At 37.6% G+C, this 22,185-nt stretch overlaps 1 protein-coding gene across 1 annotated transcript in view; it reads left to right on the forward strand.

The window, feature by feature from the left end:
- The first annotated feature begins 4,696 nt into the window (after positions 1 to 4,696).
- The window catches only part of MARCHF3 (membrane associated ring-CH-type finger 3), a 118,924-nt gene continuing 101,435 nt past the window's right edge, over positions 4,697 to 22,185 (forward strand). The window contains exon 1 of the mRNA XM_032214291.1: positions 4,697 to 4,956. The gene's annotated coding sequence lies outside the window, so the exon portion shown is untranslated. The remainder of the gene's footprint in view (positions 4,957 to 22,185) is intronic.

Below are 22,185 nucleotides of genomic sequence, written 5' to 3' on the forward strand. Positions count from 1 at the left end.
TATACAACGAAATATAATTGTATTAATAAAATCGAAGCAGCTTAAAACTTGGTCCTAAAATAATTGAAACAATCTGAAACCAAGTAAGCTTATTGTCAATTTCACCTTCATTCTTACATTTGTTGTTAAACATTATATAACTTTCCTTGGATATCAGTTTGCATAGCTAAGAATAGATTTCAACCTTAGGCTAAAGTTATAAAGCAGCCTTTCCTTCCAAATATGTTGGACTTCAAAACTTCCATTCTTCTGCTGGCTTGGAATTCAGTGCATCTGGAAGGTTTCAAATTGAGAGAATGTGCTTATATTTTAAGGACAGCACAGGTGGTCCTCAACTTACCATTTGTTTAGTGACTGTTCGAAGTTACAACAGCATTGAAAAAACAGACTCACAACTGTTTTTCACACTTGCAGCATCCCCATGGACACATGATCAAAATTCGGACACTTGGCAACTGACTTGTATTTATGACAGTTGCATTGTCCCGGGGTCACACAATCCCCTTTTGCAATCTTCTGACAAGCAAAGTCAATGGCTCCAGGTTCACTTAACCACCATGTTGGTGGTTAACAACGGCAGGGATTCACTTAACAATTGTGACAAGAAATGGGGCAAAGCGCACTTAACAAATGTCTCACTTAGCAACAGAAATTTTGCACTCAGTTGTGATCATAAGTCAAGGACAACGTGTCCATGAAAACTGGCCACTCTTTGTGAGAATGCTTGCATTTTTTCTGATTGCTCCTGGAAGCCAATCAAAAATTTCAAATGCTGTACTAGTAGTAACAGCATTTGGACCAAAGTCCTTTTGGCTATATTGCAAAAAAAAGACAAATAGGCGGATGGTTGAAATAGATTATCTTCAGAGCCTTTTCCAGTTCTGTGATCTCTGTTTCCTCATAATTGGTCTTTCATTAGAGGCTTATTAGTTAATGATGCCTCATTAAATATACATAGAAGTGGATCCAAGAGGTAAAAATCTACAGCACTGTGTGATAGCCTCTGATGTGATTTGCTTTTATTCCAGTGGAAATTTAATAGACACAACAAGCAGAGAGGTTATCATAATCAGTATAAGTGCACTTGATGCTGTACACAGCAGTACTCAAACTGAGTTTCTGGCTAGCTTAAACTGATTGAAGGCTTTTTCTAATTTGTGTTCCAAAGGAACTACTCAAAGAATCCTTGTTTTCCCAACAAGCTTGACTATCTTTAAAAGGGATATTAACACTAAAAATTAAATATTTCAGTAGGGAATTTAATCATTGGCTTTTGGTAAAGATCTTTGGCAACGACAAAATGTTGGTAAATGGAGATTAATATAACCCTTTTTTGTACTTTCCCTTCTGTGCTCTCTAAATCTTTTCTTCCCCTTATTCATCTCAATGCTTTTATTTGTGTTATTTTATTACAATAGTTTAAATTAGTAAAGCATAGTAAAGTTGTGAACTCATTCATCTTCATAAGTGGTCTATATTGTGAAATATCCTCTTTACCATAGCTAGAACGGAAAGCTTTGGCTGAGCTCAGCACAAAAAAGAGTAGCTATGTCCTTAGTAAACTCAGCTTTGTTTTAATGGAGCCTACCCTTCTATTAATACAGCTGCTGCCTATGCATATACAATATGTATTGCCTAGCACACAGATGTCAAACTTGTGGCATCATGTCTCTGTAATATGATGTTCTGTGATTTTTTTGCTCCTTCATGGAGCTGGGGTGGGTGTGGCCTGCACGTAATGCATCTGGCCCGCGGGCTGCCAGTTTGACACCCCTGGTCTAGCATATCATCTACTACCTTTAATCAGCGTTGAGTTCTTGCAATACAATTGAGGAATGACATCTTCAGAAGAAGAGGAAAGAGTCTTCCCAATCTTAACATGAAATTAATGCTATGGTTTGTTAATATGCATATAGTGTCTGCCCTCTCAAATGCCATTTCACTGAGAGTTTTGACTACTAGAAGAATTATTATTAGCTATGTGCAACTTAGTCATGTACACAAAGGACATATTGAGAACATATCCTGTAGTATGCTTATATGCGAATATTTTATTGATCTGACTTTCTGTAGTGAAGATATAGGGTATTTTTTAGAAAATAGGGTTTAGTATTGTAGATTTCCATAACGAACCTGCAATTTTTAAAGAGGAATACAAAAACACTTTATGCACAACTCTCCCTATACCGGAAGAGAACTTTTCAATCGGTGTGTGTTGCTACCTGTTCTAACATGCCAGTGAAACCTAGACACTGACTTCACAATTGATACAAAAGGTACAAGTGGTGCAAAGACCCATGAAAAGTTATATGATTGGCATTGCAAGACAAGATAGAAAAACTGGGACATGGATTAGAGAACAAACAAAAATATACGATATCATTAAGAGAATAAAAGAATGGAAATGGGCTGGTCACATAGCAAGAAGAACTGATGGCAGGTGGACCAAGTCAGTCATAGAATGGCTCCCGCTTGATAAAAAGTGTTCATGAAACAGACCTAACAGAAGATGGAGCAACAACATCAGCAAGCATGGTGGGCCCAATTGGCAAAAGAAAGCTCAGGACCGTATTGATTGGAAAAATGCAGAAGAGGCTTTCATTCTGCAGTGGATAGACAATGCTAAAATGATAACGACACACATACTTTATTGTATGCTGCCCGGAATCACTTTGGATATGATAGACAGCTATACAAACTAAATATATAAAATGCACACAGTTACATGCAAAAATGGAGGTCAGATTAAAGGTTTCAATGAATTCTTAAGGGACAAGAAGCTGTACAGCCTCTACAGATTACAAAATAAAGTACTGTATTGTGAAATTGGTATGCAATTTAAATGCATAATTAGTATCTATGTGTAGGTGTTTGCAGAATCAAAATAAATTAGTAATTTTGGCAGGTGCAAACATACAAATATTCTGCCAAGTGATTCCGTATATTTTTTATTTTTACTATAGAGTTATTAATAAAGCTCCAAAGTGTGATTAGGTTTAAAATTAGCCAGAGGAAGACAATCCCATAGATGACAAAAAAACGTGACATTTCTGAGTTCTCAGGTTGTGATTTTTATTCTATCAACTTTCAACATCAAGCTAAACAGCTGACTCAACATTTGAAAAAAAAGATCGTTCTTACAAAGCAGGAAAAATATGGTATATGTATGGGTATTCTTCCAGATAACAATTTCAACAGCACTATTAGGAAGTTACATGGAATTCTTAAAATCTGCTACATTCACTATTTTTCAATTTTTTTATCTGTAAACAATTGCACACAATGCTGTCTGTCCTGAAAGTGCAGAAAGAGGCTGGGTTTACTTTTGTGCCATGGATGTGGTTGTGTGAGCTTATATTCACTTAGGGGTTCATTGCAACATAAATTTGACCAGTTTTGCATGCAACTGTATTTCCTCCAGGTCAGTTTCCTTAAATCAATGCAGACTGATACATAGAAACAGAACATAGCTGGACATATGACCTGCAGAATTACTGTAGCTTCAGTGACTACACAGAAACAGATAAGAGGAGAACCAGAAAGTACACAAGTAGCTTGTTTTACATAGATGTGTGAAGAGGTAAGCAAACAACAAAGTTTGAAGAAAAAGCAAAATTAATTCTGCAATAGTAAGTTCTATTTCATAAACTTGTTGGTTTTTTGAGATCATCAGTGGTTATGTGACTTTTTTCCTTGCACTTGTAAAAAGTTTTGATGAAGACTCCTGTGGTGGAAGTTAATTTTAAGGATCAAAAAGTGGTTAATGAACAGAATAAACAGGACAAAAGTTAAATCTAGGTAGCAATTTTGGCAGCAACATGGCAATAGGTTCTTCCAAGGTGTGTGTTTGGCTCTTAGTTTAGTTTATTTATAGCCTTGGGATTTTGTATCGGTTCTATTCAAGTATTAAGCAAGTCTGACTTAACTTAGCTTTTTAAAAAATCAGCTAAAAGCCAACCATAATTAAGATACTGAGCCCAATGAGGATCTTGAAGAAGTCACTTGAACCTTAGCTAAGCAATCTGTAGTCATTACACCATCAGTACTTCAGAAATATATGGGAACTTCTCGTTTTCTCGAAGTCTCTGTTTGCATTTTAGCTACCGTACTTCTTAAAATACAGATCAACTTGTATTTTTTTTAAAAATTTAAACTACAGCAGACCCTTCTGCATCCAGCTACTTAGTGGCTTCATAGCCAAAATGAGACCTCCATGCATAGGGAGACGAAAGAAAAACCACAACAAAATCTCTAATAAATCAATACTTTAAAAAAAAAACTCAAAGAAAATAAGAAAGGGGAAAAAAGGAACTCGGGTGCACGAAGCAAAAACTCCGGTAGAATAGATGCAAGAAGTTCAGTTTTGAAAGAAAGACATCTCCTTTTCTCTGGAGTACCGATGCCACACCCAGTGCTCCGCCAAACGAATATTTGCCCTTGCAGCCTGAGAAGACGCGGTGAGAAACGGCAGCCTTCCAGCAAATGCATCGAGCGGACGAAGTCTCCCCCCCACCTCCCCCGGTCACGTTTTTTCTACTTGACACTTGGCCCGATGACCATGTGCCCTTCCGCCTATATCCACTAGGGGTCCCCTTCCTCCCAAAGGCCATCTGTCCTCCCGCTCTCCTAGCTCCCGCCCGCCCCTTGTCCAGTCCAATGCTCCCAGCCGGGCGAGCAGAAATCGGCGGCTGCCACTCTGCAGAGTCCGCCCCGCCCCTTTCCCCCGGTCTTTCCTCTGCTAGCACTGCCGGCCGCGTAGCCGTGGCTGGCGGCGCTCGCTAAGAGGTCAATGAATTGGCAGGGGCTGGGCGAGAGGGACGCCCCTGCGTGTTGGGATCCCTGTCCCTCCAGCCGGCTTGGGCGAATGATGCGGCTGCCCAAAGCCGGGAGATCGGCGGCTTGAGAGCGGGACTCTTCCCGAGGAATGACCAGTGGGTGTGCGAGCGCCGGAGGAGGGTGAGTCCCCGCATCAGGCCCCGGGGTTTCTCTCGGCTTAGCCTTAGGCGATCGGTCTCGGTGGACTGGAAAGCTCGGGGTTCAATTGCTCAGAGCCCGGAGTTTGCGCTGCCACCGCCAGATTTGGGGTTGTTAACTGTTCATACAACTTATTCTCCACCTATAAGTCTTAGTGGGCTCCGTGTAGTAATAATAATGGGCAAAGATTGCTATCCGAGGATACTTTCTGTCCCCTTGATTCTTTCTCTTTTTTCTGACCAAAAAAAATAACCTGGTGTGATTTAGTTTTTCTCGCATGATCATATACAAATATTAGACGGGGTAACGGTGGAGAAAATAAATAAAATTAGTTACAAGTGGATAGGATCCAAAAGATGAAAACTTTTCCCCCTCAAAAAAAGTGACTACCCACTTTGCAATAATTATCATCTCAATATTTAGGTGTCGATTCTTGTGACTCCAAGGGAGAATAGGTTCTTCGGGAGGCTTAACCAGCGCTGAATGTTTCTGACTGTAATTGGATAATTGTCTTCCCTAAAGAAAAATGTGGATGTATAGAAAGCTTCTGAAACTGACAGATGCGATTGAAATCTTGTGTTCTAAATGCAAGTCTGTGCATTTTTATTACATGGTGCACCCACCTATATATTAAAAGCAGGCATGCCCTTGTGTATACAAATATAACCCTTCCCATGGCAACAATTTAGTTGCAAAAACAAGCTGACAGAAGCTAAATAGCCTGAGCTAAAATGTCACCCCACCTTGATCTGTCTTTTCCTTCTGTCCTAGAATAGCAACTGTCAAGAATAGTGGGGGTGGGAGAGAGACGGGGATGCGGGGGGGGGGGGCGGGGGAGAGAAAGGAACTGTCCTTTATTTCTACAGCTTATTTTGTTCTTTCTTCCCTTTGGGGTAGTTGCATTTGGATTCCACCCCCATTCCCCCCCCTCGCCCCATGTGCAAATGTTTAAAATGTTGACAGCAAATGTTGTCACTGTTAGCCCTTGTCAGATAGTATTTCTGCGTATCTCTTGCTTGCTTCTTTTGTATGAGTGCATGTAAGTGCCTCTGGAGAGGTGAATGATATGGATGTAGGCTTCTTGTTTGCCTTCCTTTGTTTATGCCAAATGATGGGCCATAATGTGTGCAACAAGAATGCAGTTCCGAATGCCAAGTCTTGAACTTCCCCTGGGTGGGTGGGGGTGGGCGGGGAGGGATTGGCCACTGTGTGTGTACTATGTGTGTGTTCTCTTCTCCGGAATTGTGTACAAGTCTGAGTCTGTCTGTGCCCGTGAACTTTACAAGCATTCCGTTCAGTGTCGCTCAGTGCGGATTCCAGCCAGCTCCCTGGTTTACAGCCTGCAGTTTGCTACGCGGCCCATCTGTTAAAACACAATCCAGCTACTGCTGACAAATCCAGGCAAACATAGCAAAAAAAAAAGCAAGAGCCTGCTTCCTAATCGTAAACATTCATAATTGGAAATAGTAAAGGACAGAATCCGATTGTCAACCGAACTTGATTCTAAGTAAAGGCGCTTAGAACGTCACCTTGGGAAGAGTGTTTCGGGGTTTGTTCTTTAAAAAAAATATAAATCTAAAGGCTAACATCCTGCCAAATCAAGTTCCATTGTTGCCGTTGTTTCCTGCCAAATTGATTTTAATGATACGCTTCTGTGAGGGGTTGGTTTGCCTGGATTGTTTTGAGGCTGAGAGGCAATTAAGTGTTATCTAATTAATGGAAATGTTGCACAGCATTTCTCCATCAAATTTTAACTGATTAATGAAATGCTGCTGCGTAGGCATCCCTACCAAACTGGTAATCCAAAGCACGGCCATAGATTTGAGTCTGAATCAGACAGAACTTGCTTGTACATGGGGGTTCATGAGAATTAAGAATGCGAGCACTTGGTTGATGCCAAGCATTCTAGAATCGAAGAAATACAGGATGAGGGTTTTCTGTCTTAAGAACACTGTTTGTCCAGCAGAACCTTCAAAAAACTCTTGGTGACTTTTTAAATTGAAATAGATTGCCCTCATTGGAGTGACAATGGAGGGAAATTTTCCTGTGCTTTCTGCCTTTTTGTTTGCATCAGCTACTAGAAATGATGTCTCTGATCAGCAGGACATTTATTGCACGTAGCAGCAATTCATTATGTAAGGCATCTGTATTTAAAATAAGTTTGCTCCCCACAATTGTAAAAGCCTCAAGGGAGGGGGACAAAGGCAAGTTCAAACATTTTTTAAAGGACATATAGAATGTCATAATAGAAGAACTTGGTGAATGTCTGTGACATCTCCACACCCTTCCTACTTGCCACTCTCTAGCACAGTAGTGTGCTTATAGCAAAACAGGTGCAGCAGAGTTATTTCTTGGAAGAATGATTATTTAATAATTAATTTTCCAAGAAATACATCTACTGTTTTTAAGTGCTATTGTAGTGAATAGCAGTTCCCTACAATAGCCGGTGAAGTGCCTGCTGCGATAATGGAATTTGGTTAATTTAGCCTTAGCTGAAAAGCCTTTTGAGGAAAATTACAGCACCTGGAAAAGGTCTTGAGTAAGTACTCAGAGGATTGTGTAGTATGGTCATTAATTCAAAAATAACGTATCTTAGTCTGAACCCTGGCTTTTGAATGTTCACCTCCAGAATAATTGCTTCAGCATTAAAAGATTTTCTTTTCAGTTTTTTAAAGTATGAGAACCAACAAGAGAAAAGTTCATTTATGCCCAGTTTGAGATTTCCCTTATCAATATAACATGCATACTTTGAGTATCGTTAAGAACTTAGTGTAATTAATTGCTACTATAATGGATGAGAGCCAGTTTGGTGTAGTGGTTAAGGCAGTGTTTCTCAACCTTGGCAACTTGAAGATGTCTGGACTTCAAGTCCCAGAATTCCTGGGTTCGCTGGCTGGGGAATTCTGGGACTTGAAGTCCAGACATCTTCAAGTTGCCAAGGTTGAGAAACACTGGGTTAAGGCATCAGGCTTGAAATCAGGAGATTATGAATTCTTGTCCTACCTTAAGTACAATCCCAACTGAGTGATCTTTGGCCATTCTTTGGCAATGGCAAACCACTTCTGGGAAACCCTGCAAAGAAAACCTCAGATACTTCTGCAGGCAGTCCCTGAGAATTAGACACAGCTATTGTAGGAAAATATTGGAGGACAAAATTATAATTGATAAGTCTATTTGCATAGTTCTGTTTGTATTAATAGTAATTTTATTCAACATTACAATTAAAAAGATAACTAATACAAGCTACAAAGAATAGTAAGAAAGAATAGAAAGTGCAGGAAAGGGAAATATATAAAGAAACTTTGAAAAGAAGGAACAAATAAGAATATACTAAAGAAAAATATACGTAAAGAAATGACTTATCCCTTCATCACAAGTATACACAATTTTAGTAACTTATCACTCTCTCTTAAAATACAACGAATGATATCTTCTTCCCATATCTCATCTCTTATATATAAACAGATTCTTAAAGCAAATGAAGGCAAATATACGAGTCCCAGGATAATGTTGCAGGATCCAATCTGGGTCAGTCATGGGGACTAGAGGTTTAGTTTTCTGAGTTTTCAGAGTTGTGCTGGAGCCCATCCTCAGGAAACTTCTCTCCAATGGAATATGTGCTTTCTATTCTATGTATTGTGTAGTATTTGTGTGGTGCCTGATTGCGTGTAGCTTTTTAACAATTGTTGATTGGGGTATTGATAGCCAACTATGTAGTTGGCTATTGTTTCTTAGATGTGCCAAGTCCTCACCTTCTAAGTGGCTGATAAGCTGGTGTTGAATCAGCACTTTGTTGACTGACAAGGGACCTGTTTCGCAGGCTTTAGTGCCGTGGCTACCTTTGTACCTGCTCAGCCAACAATTTTAGTAGCTGCAAAATTAAATGTATGTCCTTGTTCATTGCAATGTGATGCTACCAATAACTTTGAGTCTCCTTGTCTGACCTCTGTTGTTCAGTCCTGTTCAGAAAAAAAAATCCATTAAGAGTTAACAGAGATAGCATGTCTACTTTAACATGCTTACTTACTCAAATAAACACACTTCATATTTCTTTCTTTTATTTGTAACAATCTTAAACTTTAATCCAGTGTTTCTCAATCATGACAACCTGAAAATGCGTCAACTTCAACTCGCAGAATTCTTCAGAGAACATCTAGCTAGGGAATTCTGGGAGTTGAAGTCCATACATTCTCAGGGTACCAAGGTTGAGAAACACTGCTTTAATTTCTTCAAATATTATCATAGAACTTGATCTTATTTTTTTTATCTCTTCCCACAAAATTTTTCAAAATTGATCTCTTTTGTAAGTCCAATATACAAAAGTTATCTAAGTCACTCTTTTTGTTTGTTGTTTGTATATCCCTTTTTATTATTAAAATTTCAGCTAGTGTATATCCACTGTAGCATCTTTTTTTATATTATTCTTTTAGCCTATTATTTTTAAAACCATTTGCAGATCAGTCTATTTTGTCTAAATCCTCTTTCATAATATTTTTTTTTAACAATGGCCTATCTATAATGGGAGAAACTCTTAAAATTAACTTCTGAGTTCCTGTCACAAATATACTTCACTTCCTTAGAAAAGGAAGTATGTGAACCCAGTGTTCTTTTAAAGGCACCAATCATGGTTTGAGCAACATGGTTATTTCCTCATCTCTCAAAGCTATAAACCCACTGGAAACCGCTATCTTGCAGTAGGAGGAGCAACTGTCTGGAGCAATTGTGGGCAATCTCAAGTCCTCTCTTTGTCTGTAGAAGAATTATGAAGAGCAGGTCTTCTTGTTGGCTTTCATTCTGCTGCAACCTTAAATTTCCCATTTATTCCTGGAAGTTCCCACAGAGTTCTGATGATAAGACTGCATTAAACTAAATAGATGATGGAATTATTCCACATTCACATGTAGATTCTTGTGTGTAGTCAGATTTGAAGCATGATTTTTAGTACTTCTTCTAATGATGTATGCAAAATTGCAAGTGACTTATGCAAAATGACAATATTTCATGTCCTCTATAGCCCTGAATGTATAACTTAGAGCCCTTTGAAATGCATAATGACAGTTTATACTTTTGAAAATGCCCTCTTCAGTCTTGTCCTCTTTTTGCATTTGACCATGTCCTTAGAGTGACCTTGTACTATATGTTAGTGTTGTCCTTGCTGTATTATAGAAAGGGTCTGAGAAGGAATAGTTTGTCCAAGAAGAAATCATTGGTTGAGGACAGAGACAAGTTTCAAACCCTCATTTTTTTGAAGTTTGATTTGGAAAAAAAAAGTCAAACCCCATAAATTTTCCTGGTCTTGCATATGAACTTTTGAGTTTTCATATGAGAAATCATATTTCAGTAGAGAGATCATCACAGTCTTGCAAGTATTCAATTATTGAGATTTTAAAACTTTTTTTAAAAAGCCATTGGCTTTCATGCCAAAAATATTATATCGTTCACCTGAACAGGTGGGCAATCCTTGTATTAGCCAATGTAGAACAAGCATCTGAAGATAATGTAGCTGAACATCTGTGCTGTTAGACCATGCAAGACAGTAAGATTTGGTCTTTAAAATAGAAGTCTAGCTGCTTGCTAGTTCTTCATGGGTGCTCTGGTGACAGCTGAAGCATAAGCCATCAGCCTCATCTGTCATCTGACAGGGAAATGATGAGGCTGTAATGCCGACCTTGAATAATTTTATGCCAAGTGAAGCATATACAAGTCTGAGCACTGGACTGGACTCCAAATTGATTTAGGAGAAGCTGTGACTTTCTAGCAGCTCTAAAATTATTTGGGTCTGATGAGATTGAAATACTTTAGCTTTCTTACCTTTCATAAACACACTGAAACGTACACTTTGCCTAATTATTTTAGAAACAGCTACTTCAGCATGTAATAGGGCTATGCTGCCCATGGTGCAAATAAACCAGCTTCAAGACTTGCAGGGGAGGTATATAAATAGCTAATAAGATTTGGGATGCATTATTTATATAACTCCTTAGTAGCCAATATTCCTTGTAATCAGGTCCTTAAGCATAGGACTTTCAAGTACTTTTAAATTCATCTTCATTTATTATAAATTTGATTTGTTATTCTATGAATGCAGGACTTTAACTTGTTTCAATCAAATCTGTTTCTACCACAGAGGCTGTATAAGGGGAAATGTTGCAGATGATTATGAGCTGTCAGACATTCACTGTTGTAATAATATTACTCTATAAAACAAAGAAGACATTTGTAGCCCTGAAGGTTTGCTGAACTGCCATTTCTGTCATCCCTTGCATTGGCTATATTGATTGCAATTGTTGGGAATTGTAGTTCCACAGGAACAAGTAGCCACCATTGCCTTTGACATAGGCACTAACTTCATAATGATGAAAAAAGTGACTGTAAATCTTCACTGTAGAACAATCTGATACAAACAAGGATGAGATATATGCAACTTCTGAAGAACCCTGGGCAGTAGGGACAAGAAGTTTTATGTTCAGCTCAGTAGCAAACACTAGCTTTGAGGATATCCTTAAATGTTCATGCAGGTTATCAAGTTTCATCCTCTTCGGGGATGGAAGTAAAACAAAAACTATAATTATCCTTAGAACTGACAATTAAGATTCTGAAGGGTGGAGAGTATCTGCCTTTTAGGATCAACTATCAACAGTAAAGGAAGAAGCAGTTGAGTCATGTCTTTATTAGGGTCATAGACCTTATAAGGAAAGACTCTAAATCAGGGAAAAGTAGAGAAGGAAAGAGAGAGAGAGAAAGATAATCAACACCAAGGTGGATAGATTCAGTTACAGTGGCGATGAGTGCACAATTGGGAGATTTGAAAGAACAGGTTAGGGTTATTTGTTATGGAGAAAAATCTAGCTTTGTGAGTGCAAGGAATTCATAATGACTTGATGGCATGTAATCAATTAATTAATTATTGCCATATCTGAAACCTCACATTAAAAGCTATGTAGCCTGGCCTTTTTTGATTACTTCATATGTATTAAATGCTTTTAAAAATCTGTTATAATACTTAACTATTTTGTTTATTTAATCAATTTATATGGCCATGAGCAGCGTGGTAGCCTAGATGTGAAGACACTTGCATCCCACTCAGAAGGTTGAGAGTTCAATCCTAGGCAGCAGCACATGTTTCTCTACCATATCTGCTGCGCACTCCACATAGGCATCAAGAAGGGCATCTGGCAAGTAAATACTCAACTCCACTCTGTCACCCTGACTCCAGTCCAAAACAAGGGATTAAGGGTTGTAAAAATAAAAATAAACTAAATGTACATGGCCACTCAGTTTGTAAAGTACAACTCTGAATGGCTTACAAAGGTTTAAAACTAAAAAATAATAATTAAAAAACAACCAACCAAAATAAAGAAGGAGGAAGAAGACAATCAAAGCTGTTGTCAATCACAATCTCAACATTTACAAACAGGTTAAATTAACAATATAGTAACATTGTTGCACATAAATCTTGAAATAATATTGATAAAATATGTATTTGCTATATTTATCTGGAAAATAGTGAATTATTATCCATTAATGAAAACTAGTTGTTGAATTTTTTAAGTAATGAGAAATTATAGTATTGCTGAATTTGGATTCTGACTTGCCAGATTTGCATTTTGAACTATATATAGCTTAAATAGTCCTTGTCTTCTTGTGCTCTTATCACAGTGTTTATTTAACTGCCGAAAGAAACGGGCTTTGGATTAGTAGACAGAAGACATTTGTTCCACAATACAGAAGAGTCCATCCAGCTGCAGAATTGAAGAAAGAGCAGTGCTAATTTATTTTTTAAAGTTGCATTCTGTGAAATCAGAATGGTTCACTCTTAGTAAGAAACAAAATGGTACACTTCTGATCCCAAGATAACTAAGATTTTTGCAGTCAGCACCACCCATTTTTAAAAGATGGGAGGTTGATGGGCACTTTGTTTGTTTTGTTGGTAGATCTTTGAAAGATATCTGATGACATTTCGTGTCGTCATATTATGCTAAAATGCTTTTTTAGGAAAAGAAATCTAATACAATAATTGCTTGTTCAACTGAACCAGTAGTATAATGACTGCCCAAACTATATTGCAATTTGAATATTTAGACTCTGTTTTATAATAAGCAGCAACTTATTTCTTCTTTACCTCAGTTTTGGCTGACTGAGAAACTTGATTCTGAATTGATGGGGATGCTGAACTTTCATTTTCATCTCATGTCAAAAGGATTTAGATCTTGTCTTCTGCAAGAGGCAGGAGTTACGGTTTTTACTTTAGTCAAGCAAATAGTCCCATTGATTTTATTCTCCCTTCCTCTGATACAAGTATGCATAAATATACTTTGCTCAGCTAATTCCCTTTTGTACAAGAAAGAGTATTAGAAGTGCAGCTTTGAAGGTTAGACAATATTGCTTATTATATTAAACAAATTACAAAGATCAGTATTGGTCCATAGCAGTTTCCAGGCTGAATGATAATTACTTCTTATATTATAATTTTCCTAGACCCCTAAAATATCATAAAAATACACAATTAATAATTAATTAACCCTTTATCAGGATGATTCATAAAATAGCATGGAAGAAACAAAAAATGAGAAAATTTTGTGCTGTCTGTGAATTATAAGGCGTTCTGGGGAAGGTTTAAAGCTTTGTTCAGCAATGAATACCAAATGAAGATTATTGTAGAATTCTGCATTATTGTTTACTAAGAATATTTTTAAATTTATAATTTACTACATTGAGACAATCATACTTTAAAATCAATTAGAACAAGGCTATAGTCAGCCTTGGTAAAACTGATTATGTCAATATTGTACAAGAATATCAGTTTCAAGGGCAAATAATTATCACTCAAATTATTACTTAAGATTCAGTTTCCTTAGAAGGTCACTAGAGATAGATGGAATTCCTATAAGGTTTATTAAAACATGAGCAAAAAATGAAGAATCGCACCATTAATAATACTGCAGTGACATATGCCTTATTGTAGAAACCAATCCAGCTTCTTCTTAATCATAATATTTGTTTATGTATTTATTTATTTATTTATCATTTATTTATTTATTTATTAGACTTATATACCACTTCATAGGGCTTTCAGTCCTCTCTAAGCGGTTTACAAAATTTTTTTAGCAAATTGAGTCAGCAACTTGCCCCCACAGTCCAGGTCCTCATTTCACCCACCTCAGAAGGATGGAAGACTGAGTCGACCTTTAGCCGGTGAGATTTGAACCACTGAACTGCAGATCACAGTTAGCTAAAGTGGCCTGCAGTACTCCACCCTAACCTCTTTTTATAATACTGGAATATCTAGTTCAGGGGTTTCAAACACAAGGCTCGTGGGCTGGATCTGGTCAGGATCCAGGATGTGGTCAGATCCGGCCCATGAGGCCCTCCTGGAAAATGTAAGGGGCTGGCCCGCATCACTTTGGCCCAGTTTACCCAATGCGAAGATGAAACATCAGGCCAGCATGGTTTCGGCCCGGTCTACCCAGTAGAAGAGGAAACGTGCCAGCAGTTTGGGGAGTGGCATCAAGCTGGCCATGCCCACCCAGCCCCCCAAGTTCAACTACAGACCTCAATTAAATTGAGTTTGACACCCCTGATATAGTTACATATTAAAAGTTGCTTGCCCTGTCCAATATAGTGGTGATAATCTCCACCTGTCACAGATGTTGTTGTTTTGGCCATTGAAACTGATCACCAAAATGATATTGACTACTAATTGTTGAAGAGATTTTAGTTATGCTGAAATAAAGGAGAATTTTCCCCCTCCCATTCAATTGTGTCTGAAACTGGGAAACTGCCTGGACAAAGTTTTTTTGCAAGATTTTTTGAGAAGTGGTTTGCCATTGACTCCTTACTAAGATTGAGCTGTGTTTATGCCCAAGGCGGGACTAGAATTCACAGTTTCCTGGTTTCTAGAATGATATCTTAACCACTCCATAAAACCGACTCTCCCAAAATGAGTATTGCAAAACACTAATCATGTTAATTTCCCTTGCCATTGAGTGTAGCACAAACACCTAGATGCCTCTGTCATACTGTCATACCTAGAACAAGAAAACTGTTTTCTTGTTCTGAGACAGCAACAGACATTGCTTCTGGTTTGTTCTGAAAATAAATCCAAAGTTCCCAGTTTAATATACAAAACTGTCCAGGTTTGCTAGCTATGCTTATTGATATGAAAAGTTAATGCGAGAGAACAAAACAATGCAGGAACTAGCAAGATAGCTACATGTAGAAAAATCTTAAGTTTAAGAATTATTCTTTTGGAAAAATCATACATTATTTATCCAGATCCATAACTCTGTACATGTAATGCTACAACTTAATATATAAAATGAAGGGGAAGCTAAGATACCTAATTGGTAAAGTAAGTTCAGTTAGCTTGTTTATTATACATACACATGCATGCAATTTACTTGCTAATTCATCTAAATGATTGAGTAGCATACATTTGAAGAAAATTATCATAGAAGTCCTTACCTTTCAAAACAAAATAATTTATTTAATGAAGGTGTGTGTCTGTGTGTGTGCATGCGTGTGTACGTGCACGCTCGCGCATAGCTGGAATATTTGTCAAGTAACCAGAGCAGCAGACTACTGGTAAAACCATAGCTGGATATGTTGGATACATACTTCTCCGCATTTCCTCTCATTTGCAAAGTGTAACTTGAAAGCTTTCTTATGATTCATGAAAACTGAATCATAATCTGGGCCCCAAATGACGCCAACTTTTTAAAAACATTTCAATTAGGAATTCAATAGATAGTTTTTATTTGTGTTTGGAGTTGAGGACCAAATATTGTATTCGTTACTGTCTTCTTAAAATGCAGGTATAATACCAGAACTAATGTCAGAAGCCCTGTTCGGCTAAAGCACTTGGCTGCAGCCAAACAAGGCGAAGATCAAAAAAATAAATCGCATTACAAATAATTAAAATGCATCAGAAATTTCCTGGTAGTTTAAAATGAAGAGAATCTTCATTATGTTTTCTTATTTGATAAAAAACTAATGAACATAATTTCCCCCTTTTTTCGTTTACTACATTGCAATTTATGATTCTCATTGTTCAAGCGAGCAAAGTTATTTTTCCTCCATTACCATACTCCTAATTTAAAAATATAAATATAGTTTATAAATATAGTTATGTCAAATGCTTACAAATGTAGTCCCTCTGGTGCATCTGTTCTACAGATCTTTATGGATGGCCAAAAGATATGTTTATACAAGGAACATCAAGAAACTTTCTCAGTACTTATTCCCAGTCTTCATGTACTTACCCAATTGACCCTTTAATGAAGTAAATAAGCTGCTACATACCAATAATATGGATGCAGGCACATTATTGGCTGGTTATTTCGCTTCTTCCCTTCCTTTCTTTCCTGAAGTACCTGCAAAAAAAGATTCCACTAATGATCAGACCGAATATACCCACTCTGGTATGTTGTAAATGGCTGTAATGACAATGGAAACTGCTTTATTTCTGAAAAGATATCATACATATTGACAGTTGGTGTTCTGTAGCATCTAATAGGACGATCATTTCTTTCAGGCTTTTTGAAGGCAATCAGGTGATCTGGAAACCATGAGTCCCCTCCTACTCAACCGGTATCTGTTGGTTATTGACTGAAGTTCCCTTCAGGAGAGAAAGGGAACTTAAGCTCTTGATGCTTATGGTATATAGCATGTGGAACTTGCTATACCGTTGCTATTTATTCCGGCCAGGGGTGGGCTTCAAAAAATTTAGCAAGGGGTTCTCTGCCTGGTGGGCATGGCCATGGTGCGTGGCCTAGTTGGCCTCCTGCACCATGGGGGGGGGGTGTTTTTGCCCTCCCTGGGCTCTGGAGGCCAGAAACGGACCCATTTCTGGCATTCCTGAACTTCTGGTAGGCTCGTTTTTTGCCCTCCCTGAGCCTCCGTGCACATCCTGCAGTTACCTGCATCCAAAATGGGCCACTTGGGGACTCTGGGGAGGTTAGGGGTGGGCAGGACTAGCCAGGAGTGGGATTTGGGGGTTGTCCAAACTAGCTTCACAAGGAATAGGAGAGAAGAATTTAAAACACTTTTGGCTTGCCAAGGTTGTCCATTTCAACTTACCACTGTAGGCAGAGCCACCAAAAGCCTTCCATATATTGCCACTGAATTATAATGTTTATATGACACCCTCTGACTGATTTAAATAAATCATTTTAATTAATTGTGTTATGGCATACCCCTTGTAGGTTAAGTGTCCCATTAATCCACTCCACAAAAGATGCACAGTACTTGCTTAGTGTTATGTGGGAGTAAAATATTGTAATATGATCCCTTATATCCTCCTCTGATTCTGTTTTCAATTAACAGCTGTTTGGTGTTGTATCCAAACAACAGATTTATTATTACGATTTATTCTGACTTATTTCACTAAATCATAATTAAGAAATAGTTTCATCCAGGTTTTAACATAATGCTAAATTAGAAATGAAAGCTTTTGCTCAGAACTGTTGAAGATTGCTGACAAAAACACTCTTAACAAGGCCAAGTCATTCACCTGAGACTAAAACAAAGTTACATCCAAATAACAATTACTAATCCTTAGTTCTTGAATTTTAAGTCTTTTTCTAATAACTCATTTAGCAAATCTCATTTTATTAGCAAGATGCTTGGTTATTGGATGTTTGGTTATTCATCTCAAGGTGTCTTGGGCAACATTGATTTTTCTGGGTTTTTCTGCATGGAAACAGTTTCGTTGTATTTTTGGGCCAGAAGAATAACATCTATATTGATTCTTCTGGACCTTTTAGTTGCATTAAGTACAATCAATCATGGCACCCTTCCTCATTACCTGACCTGAATGAAAATAAGAATAGAGGGGCTTGGTACTTTATAGACTGCTGTAATTGGGTACCAAGTACTTATTTTATGATATTCTACAGGATCTGTTCCATTTCATTCCTTGTTTGACACAAATGAAGAATGAATACTTAATTGGAGTTAGGAATTATCCATATGTGGAAGACAGAACAATACATGTTCTCAATGTATGAATACCAGTTGTTGAAGCTAGTAATGAGATTAGAACAGAAGCTAGAAGGCAGAATTTCAATACAAGGTGAAGATGGCCAATGATTAATCTAGCCAAGGAAATGGAATTCAACCAGCTTTGGACAGACCATTGCAGGGGTATTTTAAATCTAAAATTGTTGCAGAACTAGAGGCCAATCTCTTTTTGGAGAAAAGTTATTCATATAATAATGATTAGACAACCTGTGCTCCCACTGGATCATCATTTCAGAAATATTTCCTTACATAACAGAAAAACAGAATGATCATGGTAGACAAAAAAGCAGTGGGAGTCGAAGCAACTTCTAATTTCCTGTTGGCTTTCCCATTGTGTTTCCTTGTGGAAATTTGGCAGGAAGCATCAGAAATTTCCCCTTCCCTTGAAAGGGGAAGATCACATGACCATACCAGTAGCACAGAAGGAACCCATCGCATTGAAGCAGCCAGAACTCTCCAAATAATGTTCTCTTTACTTTATTGTCATTGTATGTATATACACAGTTGACACATACAACGAAATTCATATAACATCTAGAGACCAGGCCCAACACACATAACAATCCCCAAACACACCCCCACCCACCAAAAAATTCCCCGCCCCTAAACCATCCAAGCATCCACACAACAGACCAAGTAGTGGTGTCCAATAGCTCACTGATATTAGTTCATTGTTGAGTGCAATTATATATCTGGGATAAAAGCTATTCATGTGGTCCTAGTTTTAATTGTTCTGTATCTTCTGCCAGAAGGCAACAGTCTAAAAAGATTGTAAGCAGGATGGGAAGAGTCCCTGAGAATTATGCAACTTCCTCGAGATGGGAAGATGTCATCCAGGGCTGGTAGCTGGAGCCCAGTGATATTCTGGGCAGTTTTAATGATTCTCTGTAGAGCTTTTTTGTCCGCTGCAGGGCTGCTCCCGTACCATGCAAGAATGTCGTATGTCAGGACACTCTCAATAGTGCTGCGATAGTAGGAAAGAAGTAGATGCTGAGATAGATTTATCTTCCTTCGCATTCTCAGGAAGTACATCCTCTTCTGTGCCTTCTTCACAAGCATGTTAGCATTCATGGTCCATGAGAGGTCCTCCGAGATATAAATGCCCAGAAATTTAAAACTACTAACACTCTGCACTTCCTCGCCATTTATGTACAGTGGTAAATGTACATCTCTCTTCCTCCTGAAGTCAATTATAAGTTCTTTAGCTTTTTTGGTATTAAGTGTAAGACTTCTGTATCCTGGATTTGGGATACATTCTATAAGTTATCCCATTTAAGGTAGCTTGGTTCAAAGATAGTTACCCTATGATGCAGCATTTTGCTCAGTTATAGGTCATGAGAACAAGAGTTTCAGTTGATATCGCAGCTAGAATATTCAAGAATACATCTTATCAAACTACTATTAAAGTAATGGCAATATGTTTTAAATTATTACAATGTAGAAGATCTCTTCTAGCCATATGTTTGCTTCCAGTGACATTCAAAGAATTAGTGTTAGCATTTAAACTTTTAGTGGATATGGAAGGGAATACCTTCTCACATCCTAGGATTGAACTCCTTTCCTTGGCATGCTCCCAATTCCCATTCCTCTTTCTTCTTTTTTGTTAAATGTTCTGTGCAGATAAAGTCAATTCCATTTCTAAATGCCTGTAGTGGATATACTGGTTTTAACTGTAATTTATTGGCTAGCAGTACTATTTTATTAGCCATGCTTATTTTGCAATTTTGCATGCTTCATGCCACAGAATTACTTGACAATTTGCAGAGCAGCATAAAAAAGATAGCTATCTACACTAAAGAGTTTATAAAGTAAAATTCGATAAAAGGAATGACAAGGCAGAGGCAAATCTGGAAGGCTGAAATACTGAATTAAATGTTGCCCAGGAGAATTTTATGAATTTAATTCCTATTATCTTGAGCAAGTTAAGCCAATTGTAATTGAAAATAGTAAATTATGTGTGTGTGTGTGTATTTATGTATGTATGTACGTACGTATATATGTGCGTGTGTGTATGTGTCAGTCAGTCTGTATCTATGTATCTGTATCTCTCTCTCTGCCTCTGTGTGTGTGTGTGTGTTTGTATGTGTGTGTTTGTGTGTATACACAGACAGACAGACAGACAGACAGACACAGAGTTTTATTATGGTACAAAGTTCCATAGACTAGACTACCCTTATTTTCCCTGAAAATAAGACAGGGTCTTATTTTTTGACCCCCGAAATAAGCACTTGGGGAGGTCTTATCATTTTTTAGGTACAGGAGGTGGCGAGCGTGGTGACCTCATGGCTGTTGCTGTGGTGCAATACTTTGGGGGAGGGCTTATTTTAGCACATGCACTCAGAAGCCCAGTTGGGCTTATTATCCAGGGAGGTCTTATTTTCAGGGAAACAGGGTAGAGTATTGTGTACTTTTTCAGATACATGATGAATCAACTTCCCCAATGAGTATATATTTTTGCAGTTCAAGGTAATGCTTAATATATTGGATAAAATAAACTATTTTCTACAAATGCTTATACTACGTTAAATTTATTGCTTTTTAAATATGTTAAATTTTGCAGCAGCAGACTAACATGGCTATCCCTATAGAAACCTTTGTTTATTAATGGAAAATATTCATTTGAACCAATGGAAATAAGGACTTAGTGTTTCAGATTTGGGATGATAAACCCATGAACAAGGAAACCTTTCAAATAGAACACGAGACAGGAAGTGTTATGGTTAAAATTAAAAACTGAATTGATGCATTTTCTCTACACCAATACTCTTCTTTGTACATTGTCACAATATTAAAGAGCTGGATTGAATTCAAATCAGTCAGGGAAAATCAGCAGTTTCAGATAACATTCTTTTTCATTCAGTAACTGGACACTTTGAGCTTTCATATAGTTGTGAGCCTAGACTAGAACCTGAAATGATATAGGATCTTAGTATATACCTAGGATGGTTTAGGATCTCAGGGGATTGGACAAGAAGACCTCCAAGATCGCCTCCAGGTCTATTCTGATTGATTTGATTGATTGATTGATTGATTGACTGATTGATTGATTGAACCATATAAGACATTTGTATCTGAAGCGGTTGGTATGCTGTGGCAATAACATGAAATAATCTTTTAGCCAGGTAGAGGGGACTGCCTGAAAAAAATATTAAAGCATTGCATTCTTCTTCTGAGGATTTACTAGAGATCTTCAGTTGTATTCCCAAGGCTATGTAGATTTATAGGGTAATAGGAACAATGCAGATTTGGGGATACTTGATTTATTGAGCCCTAATGCAATTTTAATTAGTTTCTTGTTTCAATAAAATTGTTGATTTTATTTTGTTCACTGCTAAAGTTTCTTTGTTATCTGAGTGGTCATGAATTAATTAATTAATTAATTAATTAATTAATTAATTAATTAATTAATGAAACAAATGAATAAATAAACTGACTGGGTTGCCATGCTTTGGGTCATGCCTTTTAAACAATAAAATCTGACAGGACCTAGAAAGTCTTCTCTGTCAGTGCACCTACTCTCTGTCACTGTGCTCCCCAAGAGATCCATGTAGCCATAACCTTGTCTGCTTTTAAAACAGCCTTGAAAACCTTTTTCCTAGTGTGCTGAAGCAATACATGTAACTATCTTTCAGCTGTGTTTACTCTGTAAAATTGTGAGTTTGTTCATGAAATGTTTTTTGTCTGCTTTGATTTATTTTTAAACACTTGTAAGCTGCCCAGAAGGGTGTATAACTGGACCACCATATAATTTAATTACCGTGTTTCCCCGAAAATAAGACAGGGTCTTATTTTCTTTTGACCCCCCTGAAATAAGCGCTTGGCCTTATTTTTGGGGAGGTCTTATTATTTTTGAGGTGTAGGAAGTAGCAAGCGTAGTCACTTCATGGCTGCTACTGTGTTGCAATATTTTCGAGGAGGGCTTATTTTAGTGCATGTGCTCAAAAACCCGGTTTGGGCTTATTATTCAGGGAGGTCTTATTTTCAGGGAAACAGGGTAATTAAAGCAGGTGAATATCGATATGTAGCTCCAGATTTCTCTACTCCACTTAATGTCTGTGTGACCTAACCTCTGAGTCTAGGGCTGACTCGTTTCCAAACAGATATCATCTGAAATATTTAGGGCATTTGCCTATAAATTTTTTCTCTTCTCCATAAGTATTAAACTTAGATGATACTTCAGAAAGTTTGGTA

The sequence above is a fragment of the Thamnophis elegans genome, chromosome 3 (assembly GCF_009769535.1).
Source record: "Thamnophis elegans isolate rThaEle1 chromosome 3, rThaEle1.pri, whole genome shotgun sequence".
Lineage (NCBI taxonomy): Eukaryota > Metazoa > Chordata > Lepidosauria > Squamata > Colubridae > Thamnophis > Thamnophis elegans.